The sequence below is a fragment of the Podarcis bocagei genome, assembly GCF_964188305.1.
Source record: "Podarcis bocagei genome assembly, chromosome: 14".
Taxonomy (NCBI): domain Eukaryota; kingdom Metazoa; phylum Chordata; class Lepidosauria; order Squamata; family Lacertidae; genus Podarcis; species Podarcis bocagei.
The window spans coordinates 24,338,326-24,351,626 of record NC_138139.1 but is presented as its reverse complement, the minus strand read 5'-3'; the positions used below and the strand labels follow the sequence as shown (position 1 = coordinate 24,351,626).

General features: G+C 43.5%; 1 long non-coding RNA gene across 1 annotated transcript; it reads left to right on the top strand.

Annotated features, from left to right (window-relative positions):
- The first annotated feature begins 753 nt into the window (after positions 1-753).
- Positions 754-10,009, top strand: LOC308573330. The gene is made up of 3 exons (XR_014002037.1): positions 754-854; positions 7,402-7,577; positions 8,867-10,009. It is a non-coding gene; the product is annotated as an uncharacterized lncRNA (long non-coding RNA).
- The last annotated feature ends 3,292 nt before the right edge of the window (positions 10,010-13,301 follow it).

Sequence of the window (13,301 nt, the reverse complement as noted above, 5' to 3'; positions counted from 1 at the left end):
GTCAGGATCCCTTGCCGATCTACTGTGGATCATGCAGAGATCTGCCAGCTAACATACTTCCTGACTCAACCCGCGCTTCTCTGGCTTAAGTCCCATTGAACTCGGTGAGTCTTACTTCCGAGTAGACACGTAGAGGGCTGCGCAGTAAGTTTTCTTTTTGGCAAGTGGCCTGAATATTTAGGGTGCGGTTTGAAGCCCAATGGGAGATATATACATAAATCTCCCAGTACAACAGCAGCGCATAATATGGGCTGGATCACGCTTTCCAGACTCATAATTGGCGCTCCATTTCTCATTTTTCTTATATACATTCCTCAGAATACTGGGACCATTTTTTAAAATGTCATTTCCCAAACATCCTTTGAACTTTCAGTATCCTTGTGAAATTAGCTTTCTCTTTCTCACACCCACCTGCACTGCAACTAGTGGATTCCTGTTAGCAGACACACTACTACAAGATCTCTACGAGTTGCTTTGCAGTAGACCGGCAATGATTTCTTACTGAAATGAAGAAAGGCTCAATAATCCAGGAGTGGATTTCAGTGCAGAAGGACTGTAATCTGCGATAGGTTCTGGTTACTCAAAACAAATCCCTGGGCTCAGAATTAATTCTAAGCGTAGAATCATAGAATCGCAGATTGTAGAGCTGGAAGGAAGGCACCACGAGGGTCATCTAGTCTAACCCAATGCAGGGGGTTAGACTAGATGACCATCGTAATTTGTTTTTGGTTTGTTTTTTGTCACAGGTTCTGGCGAATGGATCTTGAGGTTCTAGTAAAAAGACAAACAAAAGCAAAGTAGATCCTGGAGTCTACAATCCGTGCATTGGTGTCTTCGAAAATCTATATTAAAAAGTGAGATCTCTCTCTCTCTCTCTCTCTCTCTCTCTCTCTCTCTCTCTCTCTCACACACACACACACACACACACACACACACACACCCCAACACAACGGGGGTGTCAAATTCTGAAGTATGTTCGATCAGTGCATGTTTACTCGGAAGTAAATCCCTTCGAGTTCAAGGGGACTCCCTCTCGGATAAACGTCCACAGGCTTCGACTATATAAGGCTTCAATTCCTGCACCCCCTTTACCAGAGCCTAAGTTTCATTGAACTCATGAGTTCTGAGCAGATATGCACAGCAGGGGCGAGCAGATCGAGATCTGCTGGGGGATTTTTGTACCAGATCGCTAAGGGCTTCTGACTGACTCCCGTTTCTTCAACAACTGCAACAACACAATGACACCCCCTCCACACACACCTAAATTAGGCTGCTGAAGTGAATAAATCTACCCAGGAGTGCACTTTGTGTCAATGAACTGGGAGCTCCGCTTGTGGGACTGAAAACAGAATGTGCTGGGAGTATCCTACCCTTTAATTCCAATTGTTATCTTTTGTACCTTGACTCCCCTTGGTAGATCTTGGGGCTTTAGTGGAATGATAGCAAATATACATAAGAGAGAGAGATAACGAGCCTGAAGCTTGCCCACCTCCGATGCGTAAAATTGTCAGAGGAGAAAGGTTGCGATCCGCTGCGCAATTGCTTGGGAGCAAGCTGCATTCAACAAAAGGAACAGGTCGCTTCTTTTGAGCAAGGGCTCCTCTGTTTGCAATCCCTTGAACACATTGGGATTTACTCTCGAGTAAGCAAGTGCCTAGGATTACGACGTGGAGCCGAAAGTCTCCAGCGCAAAGTTCCCCTCTCTGCCACTTATCTCAGAAGTGGCCATAGTCAAGACACCCACGGCTTTGCCTCTGTAATACGGGGACGGGGTCAATGTAACTGACCTATCCTCCAGCAGCGTTGCAGGATGGGTCACGAATACGTGCAAAGCGCCTTCAACGCTTCAAAACTCTATTAAATCCTGACTCCTTTCTGTGCTTATCCAAACGTTAGAAGCTATCTATCCCGGGCTTGTGTGACAGATCAATCCCTCCAGACTGCAAGTCACTTCGCAAAGGGGATTTCTCTCCCTCTGCCTGTCAATACCTAACGACAAACGCACACATGCTATAATTAACGATATGTACCTAAGCCTGACGGGCTGCTCTGTCTCTATCCGTCCACCGTGTCTAACTTATGGAGGCCGAGTGTTTTGCGTGTGTGTATCCATATAAACCGTTTTGTGTTATCTACTTCCCCGGGGGGGGGCGGGGCGGCGGAATATCACTCTATCGCTTTATCTCTTGTCTAAAGAGGGACATTTTAAAAATAATAGTAATAATAATAATAATTAATCATAATAGGTTTCGACTCTCATTTTACTTGAGAGACAGAAAGAAAAGCAATTGTGTGTTTCTCCACCCCCCCCTCTTGTTGTAAGTGTTAAATAACTTTCCCAGCGTGTATGAAAGGAAGATTGTATTTTATCAACAGCTGACTGAGGCTGTCATCTGATCTTCTCCGTTTGGTCTTCTGGTATCATATTTATTTAACCTACTGGGAGACCATGAGCCGGGGCAGCTTCTCTCTGCTGGAAAGAGCAGACGCATTACACACTGCCCCAGGTATCCTGATTGATTGTTCCCACCCCAAAGTCTCTGGATCATAATTTAACTCAGCGGCAGGCCTTGGAGGCTGGTGTGTGTGTGTGTACAAGGGGAAGGGTGGGGGCTAATCGGGAAATACGTTGAGGGGCTCAGGCTGGGAGGCATGAGACATGATCCTTCCCCAGGTCTTCGCATTATAAAGAATGTATGTTGCAGGTATATATTGTCATTTATATGAATATATTTGTGTGTGTATTATATATGCAGTATATATATATATATAATATAAATTTATGTATGGCATGGAGAAAGTGGATACACAAAAGTTTTTCTCCCTCTCTCGTGGACCTCCAATGAAGCTGGATGTTGGAAGATTCAGGACAAATAAAAGAAAGGACTTGTTCACACAGTGCAATAGTTGAACTAGGGAACTTGTTCCCACAGGAGGCAGTTATGGTCACCAACTCTGCTGGCTGTCAAAGAGGATTGGACAATGTTACAAATGGCTTCTATCTAGGCATGGTGGCTTTGACTCTGCCTTCATAGTTGGAGGCAGCAATGCTTCTGAATACCAACTGTTGGAAACCCCAGGCAGGGAGAGTACCCTTTTGCTTTGGGTTTCCCACAAGCATCTGTGTGGCCACTGTGAGAACAGGGTCTTGGACTAGATGGGCCATAGGCTGATCTTATGATTTACTGATATTTATTTTATTTGGACCCTTTTGTCCTTCAAGGAAGCCAAGGTGGTGTACCTGTATCTTCCTCTCCTAATTTAATCCCCACAACAACCCTTTGAGGTAGGTTAGGCTGAGAAAGGCAGTGATTTGTCCAAGGTCACCCAGAGAGCTTCAAGACTGAATGGGGATTTGAACCCTGATCTCCCATATCCAAGTCCAGCACTCCAGCCACTACACTTCACCACTGCTCCTTTATATCTGGAGTCCCTTTGAGTTCTCCAAGAATTTAACAGCCTTTGACGTGTTCTCCAGGTATAACCTGTTCCTTAGACCTTCAAGCTTTTTTGTGGGGGCGGGGAGAGGGGTGGAGTAGACCAGGAGAAATCTGGCTGAGAAGGCTAGCCAAGATTGGTGCTTACTCAATGCTCTCCTAAATTAAAGACAGGACTGCATTTACTCCTCAGTTTTTCATCACACATAATTTGAGACCCTCTGGATCAGATCTAGGGCTCCTCTATCCCAGCTTCCTGTTCCCAACAACGACCATCCAGGTACTTTTAGGAAGGCCCCAGGCAATGCCTGAAAGTGAGGGCCCCCACTGTAGTCAGCCCTCTAACAACTGGTCTTTTTGTTTCAATATAGGAGTCTGAGAAGAAACACACTGGCAAATTGGTCATTGACAGGAGACTGCAGCAAGTGTTGAGAATGGATACAGGGAGCTGTCCAATAGATAGTGGTAGCGTTATCTACACTCAGCCCTTAGACCCTAAGGCAGGGATTCCCAAACTGTGGTCCTTGGCTTCCTTCAGTTGGTCTGTGGTGTGTTCACATTAAATATTCATATTGATTAACTGTATTTTGATTGCTTCTTTTATTTCTTGTTCTGTATTATATTACAATGTGGATTCCATAGAAAGCAAGGTATAATGCAACAAAATTCAACCTAAGAAATAAAAGAAGCAATAAAAACACAATGAATAATCACAAGCATCTAGCATGGCATGTTACAATTGCTACAACAGACAGAAAAATCATTAAGTGGTCCAAGACCATCAGTAACTTTTAAGTGGTGTGTGGGAAAAGAAAAAACTGCCTTAGCAAACCACTGCCTTAAAGCAAAGGTACGGAAAGCAATGATGAATCTATGATGCTTTTGCATGAGCAACAGATTCATACAGAGGTTTTTGCTACCCGGACACACAGCCAGCCTTTCTAACTGTCATTCCTGAGCATCCTGTGGACTAGCTCCTGCACGTACTCACTTCTCTTTTTAGCTGGAATTGTTCCCCTTTGGGATGCTCCAAGCAATGATTCATTTACTGTGACTTTTAGTGGTCACGTTTCCTTTTCTCTTGCACTCTTCACCGCCTCTGGTATTGTAAATCTAGAAGCGCAGGTCTTCAGCTTCAGGTGTTTTTACAAAGGAAGCAAGGCCATTAAAACAATAGGCCTCTTCACTGGTAGGAAGAGTATCATCTTCCTGGACTTGAAGTATGCCTGGTCCTAGATGATGCTCTAGCAACACGTTTTCCTTAGCTGAAGATAAGATGGAGCACAAGACCTGTGATGAGAAGGTAGCTCAGTGGTAGAGCATTTACTTTCCATCCCCAGAAGAAAGGACTGGGAATGGGGATGTCTTCTGCCTGAAACCCTGAAGAGCTGCTGGTAGGGTCTCAGCCTGCATACTAGATGAAGCTGGTAAACAGCTGCCTTGGAAACAGAATTGACCTGCGCCTCCATGGACACCAGCGAGTCCAAAATGACTCCCAGGCTGTGCACCTGGTCCTTCAGGGGCACACTTACCCCATTCAGGACCAGGGAATCCTCCACACCCGCCTACCCCCTGTCCCCCAAGAACAGTACTTCTGTCTTGTCAGGATTCAACCTCAATCTGTTAGCCGCCATCCATCCTCCAACTGCCTCCTGACACTCACACAGGACCTTCACTGCCCTCACTGGTTCTGATTTAAAAGAGAGGTAGAGCTGGGTACCATCCACGTATTGATGAACACCCAGCCCCAATCCCCTGATGATCTCTTCCAGTGGCTTCATGTAGATGTTAAAAAGCATGGGGGAGAGGACGGAACCCTGAGGCAGCCCACAAGTGAGAGCCCAGGGGTCATCTACCAACACCACTTTCTGGACATGGCCCAGGAGAAAGGAGCGGAACCACTATATAACAGTGACCCCAGCTCCCAACCCCCCCAGACGGCCCAGAAGGATGCCATGATCGATGGTATCAAAGGTCGCTGAGAGATCCAGCAGAACTAGGAAGCAGCTCCTAGCCTGTGGAAGATCATCGACCAGCGCAACCAAGGCAGTTTCAGTCCCATGATGAGGTCTGAATTCCGATAGGAACTGATCCAAATAGTCTGCATCCTCCAGGCGTGCTTGGAGTTGTTCAGCAATCACCCACTCAATCACCTTGCCCAAGAATGGAAGATTTGAGACTGGGTGATTGTTGGCCATATTGGTGGGGTCTAAAGATTTTTTTAAAGAAGCAGTTTAATGACTGCCTCTTTCAGTGGGTCTGGGAAGGCTCCCTCACAGAGGGAAGCATTCACCACCCCACAGAGCCCATTGCCCAGCCGTTCCTGGCTTACTTTTATGAGCCAGGATAGACAAGGATCAAGAAGACAGGTGGTTGTTTTCACTCATCCAAGCAGCATGTCCACATCCTCAGAGGTAACAGATTGGAATTGATCCCATATAACATGACTAGACAGGACTCCAGCACTCTCCTACCCCGGCCCTGCTCCCATGGTGGAGTCTACCTCCTTCTGAATCTGAGTGACTTTATCTACAAAAAACTTTGCAAAAGCATTGCAGGAGATCTTGGGGTCCTTACCAGGCCCCAATGACAAAGGTGGCTCTGGTAGATGGTGTCTCCTGATGCTGTTTTCTGAAGATGCAATAGAGGAGGTGAAGAAGGGCCTCTTCGCTGTCACCATCACCACTTGGTAGGCTCGATGTTGAGCTCTAACCCATGTCCGGTCTGATTCAGAATGAGTTTTCTGCCACCAGCACTATAGCCATCTCAATGATTGTTTCATTGCCCTTAACTCCAGGGAAAACCATGGGGCTGTCTGGGCTTGTTGTTGTTATCACTATGAATTTATAGATGTGTTCAACAGTCATAGTTGATCTGTAATGGATCCTTTGAACTGATGCATTAAGTGAGCATGAGAAAATATATGGAGAGAGCCAAGTTCGCGAAGAGTGATGCAGACAATGCTAGTTTGGATGAGTAATGATTGATGAAACAAGAATGTAAGAAGATCCCTGCTGGATCAAACCAAAGGCCTACACTGTCTGGTGGCCAACCAGATGCTTGTTAGGAACCTGCAAGCAGGACCTGAACACAACAGCACTTGCCTGTGCTGTGGGTCCCAGCAACAGGTATTCAGAGGGACACAATCTCTGACAGTGCAGGTAGAACATAGTTGTCATGACTAGTAGCCACTGAGAGCTTTCTCATCTATGAATTTGTCTAACCCTCCTTTAAAGCCATCCAAGTTGGGGTCCATCACTGCCTCCCTTGAGAACAAGTTCCATAGTTCATCTAGCTTTAACTAAGATGGTGTAACAAATAAAAGGCAATCTCATAAAAGCTTATTATTACACTGCAACATATGTGTTTTTTAAATATGATTGTTGTTATGGTGTTACTGTTGTTCTCAGTATTATTATTATTATTATTATTATTATTATTATTATTATTATCAGCAGTAGCACCCTTTACTGAGCAACACACAGCATAAACAAAACATCTCTGCCCAAAGGATCTTACACCATAAACTTAGAAGATGGGCTGGCTGATACCAGAGGTTGCTCTGGTTTGCCTTTTAATCAGATACACTGTTTCATTTTCCTATGGGGAAATGAAACTGACATCTGAGAAACCGTAATGTGATTTATCACTTGCCTGGCTCATGCAGTAAAGGGACACTTGTTTGAAAGCATGATTTCCGGCCTCTTGTTAGAAGGAAGCTTGTATTTTCCACCACCCTCTGAGTTTGCAAGTCAGGCATTACAGATCGCCTTCTGAATACTGGGCCCTTGTAAGTTGACTTGCAGAGGTAAGCTGTGCAAACAGGACCCAACAATGCCTTGCGGTTTCCTTACACATGCTGCCTTTTCACCTTGCCACATCAAACCCTCTTTCCCTTATCTCCAGGCCACCAAACTTTCCTACCCCTTGCTAATCTTTGCTGTTCCTTTCTTTCTTTTTAAAGGGAATATTCACTAGGAAATAGGCAGAAAAGGATCAAAGAGCAAGCGCAGATGATAATGTGTCCCCCACAATCAATCAAAATCCACAACCATCACAGACATAAAAAATCACGAGAGTTTTTTGGTCTTCACAGTTTACCTGCAACAGAAGAATTTGTGTCCCCACTGAAGCTTTCAAGTGAGAGACTAATTCCTCCCTCTCTTTGGAAAACCTGACGGGATAACTTCTCTTTAGATTTGCCTCTGTTTCATCTTTCTTGGAAAATGTGCTTTGTTCTGTATTTCACTGTAATAATAATCATACTTATATCAGAATGGTACCAAGGCACCAGAACCCCCAGCAGACAATACAAAGTCCTCCTAACAGGGGAAAAGATCAAGCAGCCTTTTTATTTTTATTTTTTACATAATAATAGTAAAAAACCCTTTCTCTTATGGGAAGCAGAGATTGTTCTCACTCCCCCCGGCTCTCATGCCTCTTTCTTTCCCCCCAAGCTTTTGTTCCTTAAGAAAGAGTTAAACTAGTTTACACAGCAGAGAGTGGCAAACACCTGCCCTCCCCACCTCTTCAAAAAGCACACTTTCCAAAGCAAGCACACATTTTTTTTAAACTAGCTTTTCTGTTAGGCTGCCTTTAAAAAAATAATAAAAAATACAAAAAGATTGCTTTTTCATCGTGTGAGTAGCAAAATCAGATAATGACCCAAAGAGCTTGAAACCTAATCAGCAATTTCTTTTTTTGCCTCTTTTTTAAGAAGTCAAGAAGAGATTACAAGTTAACTCCGGTGCTGTTTGTTGGCTGGCTGTAATGTTTGCTCAACCACATTATGATGGTGAGAGTAATGGATTTATCTAGATAAGGGGAAGTAGAGCTTGCCAACGAAGAAGGGGGGAAAATATCAAGGTCAAACACAAGATAAGGCCTGACACTTTCCCCTATTTTTCACACACTTGAAAGCAAGTGTGACAATACGAAAGGGGAAGCGGAGTCGGCTCCAAAACACACCTACGCGGATCATAAGGAGAATGGAAAACATCCTAGCACAAATCATTCTTACCTCTTATTTAAAAATTAACTCTATTTTTTATTTAACTGACTATGCCATGTTTGTTACATGATGACATTTTAAGGGGGGTGGGAGGAAACACTCTTTAGACGACATCTGAACACAGCTCTGTTTAGGGAAGTTTTTAATGACTGATGTTTTAATGTATTTTTAATCTTTTGTTGGAAGCTGCCCAGAGTGGTGGGGTAGAAATAAATTGTTGTTGTTGTTGTTGTTGTTGTTCCATAACATAATTTGCATGCTTGATCAAAACCAGAGTTTCCCAGATTTCTGATTGCTGCAGCACACTTCTTTTTCATGAATGAAATTGCAGGCAAGCATTCACGCAGTGCATGTAAGAGTAGGAACGTTATCAAAATTAACACCACCTGTATCACCATTGATTGTCTTCTCATTGCAGCCCTCCTTTTACAACCCTGATTGATACGAGATGGAAAGAAAAAAAGACTTGTACAGATTGGTTCACTTCTGTGAAAATGACACCCCTCTTACAGGAGGGCAAATCATGGAAAAGCTGAAGGGATGCAAGGTGAACTGGCTATTAGTCCACCAGGTATCACATTTTATTTCAAATTCAGCAGTCAAATCTCAAGCAAACTGGACCATTGACACCATTTGAAAAACTAATTCTGAACATGACTAGAGTCTAAAAAAAATTACTATCAACTCTATACAAAATACTGAGTGACTTAACCATTGGACAATGTTCAGCTAGCAAGCAAAATTAGGAAAGGACCTAGACACAGAAATTGAAGAACAATCTGTGGACAACTCCCCGCCCCGCCCCCCAAATTAACATCAACCTGAAGCAGAGAAAACTCTTTTAAGTTAATACACAGATGGCCTCTAACACCTGTAACACTCAGCTACCTAGGCAAAACATCCTCTTCAGTATGCTGGAGAGGGTGCAAGTTAACTGGTATAACTTTCCACCAGCTGTCAGAAAACATCAGTAGTCCTCTTTTGGCACAACAGTGGTGTTTAGTGTGCAGATTGATAACCACCAATGCAGATAATCTTATGAGTCACTTGAAGCTCTAAAGGTGGAATAAGCGGAAGGAATAAATTTCAAGAACTACAGAGCTAAACCTTCTGAAACCTACAGCTTATCCAAAGAACTTCCAAAACAGAAAAGTCTTAACCACTGAAAGGCAGGCAATGGGTCATCCTTGGAAGATAACTCCAAAAGATGGGAGACACCACCGAAAAAGCCATGCTCTGGCATCTGTCCTCAGTGGCTTCAGTTGAGGGATTTCTTAGATGGCTCTAGGTATCATGTTCCCAAGCTGTTCCTGCTTATTATCTTTCATGTGGTGTGTGTGCTTATTCTACTAGACTTGAACTCAGACTGGTTCCAAAATGGGTTCTCCTTGATTCCCCCTTCCTTTACATGAGTATATCTACAGACCAAGAGGCCTTTCTTATAGGAGTTCCAAGCATTTTTCATATCTTGTCGAGATTCCAGTATGTGTTATACATCTCAGCTGTGCAAAAAGGTTCGTTTTATTTCTTATATGGCGGCCAACTCCATCCTCCACCCCTTCTTTCAATGCTTCCCTTTTAATAATCTCTATCAATATTGGTTTTTAGCAGATTTTAATGTCAACTGGGGATTAATGTGCATTAATTGAATTGACTGTATTTCCTTTAATGAGCACAAAAGGATTTGGTGTTAATACTGATGATCCTAATAAGACTCCTCTGTATTATCAGAATTTTCTCAACATCCTGCAATAGTTTATTAGAAAAATGAATTAATTTCGTTACTGTTGCCTGGCTGCTTCTTTTAAATAACAATGCAAGCAAGGTTGATTGCAAATTGAATTTCTTTTATGAGATTTAGGAAAATGAAGTCAATGCACAGCTGGCAGAATGGTTGCCACTCACATTCTTCAGCACATCACATTGCCTCTTTTGTCAATTGGTTGAAAATAGCACCTAGAAATGTAGGAAGCTACCTTACATCAAATCAGACCATAGATCACCAGACCATCTAGCTCAGCATTGACTCTCCAAGGTTCCAGATAGAGGGGATTACCAGGCCTACCAGGAGATTCCAGGGATTGAATTTGGAACCTTCTGCATGCAAAGCAGATGTTCTACCACTGAGCCATGATATTTCCCACCTTTTAAGATAGAGGCTCTGGCTGTCCTTAGTTCCTGTTCCTGGAATCTCTACACAATGGCTTTCTGTCTTCAGTGTTATGATCTGTAAGCTGGCAGGCAAGCAGGTGGTCAAGCATGGAAGATGGAACTGGCAAGTCAAGAGCATCTCAGTCTGCACCTGAGTCCTTTATAGGACCCCATTCGTCCCTTTTGTCTCATGGTCTTCATAGAATGGTAGCTGCAATACCACCCCCGCTGTCATTTACAGTACTAGTGCTATAGTGAAGCGGTGAGTAGGTCTATTGGGGGAAAGGCAATGTAGTTGTTCTGGAAGAAGTTGTAGATTGAACCAAGGACCTTATGCAAAAGAGTTCCATGCAGGATCTAAATGCAATATATGCAGATCCTTTTTCCAGCAAACTGCCACGGTGGCACAGAAAGTGAGGTCCCTGGCTTCTGTGAATCATCTAATTGGGGATTCCTGTTTTCTTCCTTCAGGCTCCTTTCTTTTATTTGGGGATCATATTGTCACATCTCAAGTTAGATTGATTATTTGTCATGATGGGACTCCCCACGTGGACAGATTCTGTCTTTGCAAAGTTTGTAGGGGCAGGATTTTTTTTTTTAAAAGGAAAGGGAAGTTTGGTTTTTGTATCCTCTGAGCATGACTATTTGTTTAGCTATTAAAATATCAAACGTCTTTTGGCCTAGTGGGTATACAATCTTTTTTATATATATAAAAAATAAGTTATTGCAGTAATTAATATGCTGTTTAGAGCCACCAACTCTTCCCCCACAAACAGTCAATGAGTCCCAAAGTCTCTCTCAAGGAGAATTGCCTTCAGCAGGGCTGCTTGTTATGGAAAATATTCAGGCTATGGACCCATAGGCACAGCTTTGCATTAAATCTGCCTCTGCTAATTTATGTGCATTGAATTTAGAATTTAAATGTCACAAAAGACAATCTGACTAGTTCTCCATACAAATTGCCCCATGCAAAATGTCCAGTTAATTTGCACCCCACCCCAGGTCACTCCAATCAGTTCCCCTTTAATTCAACTACTCCCAGCTTTGGAGCCAACAGGTCATGCTCCAGCTCACTTCAGCTCCCCACATACATCATCCCCAAATCATTTCTAGATAAAGTCACCACCCGCCACATTTCCGTGGAGGGACTCACAGCATGGCCTCATAGGAGATCTTGAAACACATGTAGGTCCATGTGGGAGACATGTCAATATGGTGAAGAGGTCACTCAGAGCTGGTCAGCTCCTGGATGGGCGATTCATATTAGCTAGGAGTGGGGAACCTCAGATGTGGGGGCCAAACATGGCTCTTTTCTATCTGACCCTTGGACCTCTCCCAAGGCCACACCACCATTGCAGTCCACACCTCTCATTGGCCTTGTTTCACTTTCTCTTTAAGTGCTGTTGGCTGGCTGGAATGTGTACTTGACCTGTGATAATGCCACTTGCTTGCTTAGGTGGAATGGTGTGGGGGTGCATGTAGAAACCTCTGATTTTGCTGCACAAAGATAATAGTCACACTTGTTGCTCCACCCACTTTTTGCCTCTTATGTTTAAGACGCCCCCAGGAAGCTGACAAGCTGTTCACATGCACCTCTTGCAGTTTGGCCTCAAAGCTTTGTATTCAGGGCTAGACTACACTACAACCCCAGAAGCTCCATTTAGCTCAGTTGACTGGTAGCCATTGATAAACTAATCCTCAGTAATTTTCTAGCCTGTTTTAGTAAGAAAGAAATTTATTACATATCTTGTTGCAGGAACTATTGATTTTATTCTGGATCATATGATACAGTGGTACCTTGGGTTACAGACGCTTCAGGTTACAGCCTCCGCTAACCCAGAAATAGTACCTCGGGTTAAGAACTTTGCTTCAGGATGAGAACAGAAATTGTGCGGCGGCAGAGGGAGGCCCCATTAGCTAAAGTGGTGCTTCAGATTAAGAACAGTTTCAGGTTAAGAACGGACCTCTGTAACAAATTACGTTCTTAAGGTACCGAGGTACCACTGTAATTGCCAATTGTGTGGAATGAAAACAGCGTATATGGGTGTGTTTACATATGTGTGTGTGTATATAAACACATTTAAAATCTTTCACTCATATCCTGCTCTTCAAGTTCAGCAGCCAAAAAAGGGTTAACTCCATAGCATTCCACGTTGTACCCCCCCCCTCCCCAAAGCCCCAGTTTTCTTTATCTAGCACACCATAATAAAGGATCAAGAGTTCCTGCTTATTATCTTATCCCCCCCCCCCCCGCTTGTTTTACTAGGCTTGGGCCCAGACCAGTTATGGATTAACACTGTGATCAATAGCCGGCTTGCTGTCTCTCTCTCTGCAGGGGAAAATGAACTGAAAATGCAGTCAAACTCTTATTGATCAAGGATATAGGTCTCACTTTCGTTGCCTCTGTCTCTTGATAACCCACAAATAATGTGATGAGTTGCTAATCTCTCTGATTTTCAATGGACCCTTCACCCCTCTAGACTCTGCCTAGCAGCTCTTATGGTTTGGCTGTGCTGCATTCTGTTGTGTAATACATGTAAGCATCAACTTCCAATCTATTCCCATCTGGCCCGGTCAATTGAGTCACTTAAAATAGTTCATAAATAGAGATGGGCCAACAGGAATATGCAATTATATTTGGCTTTCTCAGAACAGATGAATTATCCTGTAATAACCAACAGATCAGTGGAGTGGTAGAGGAT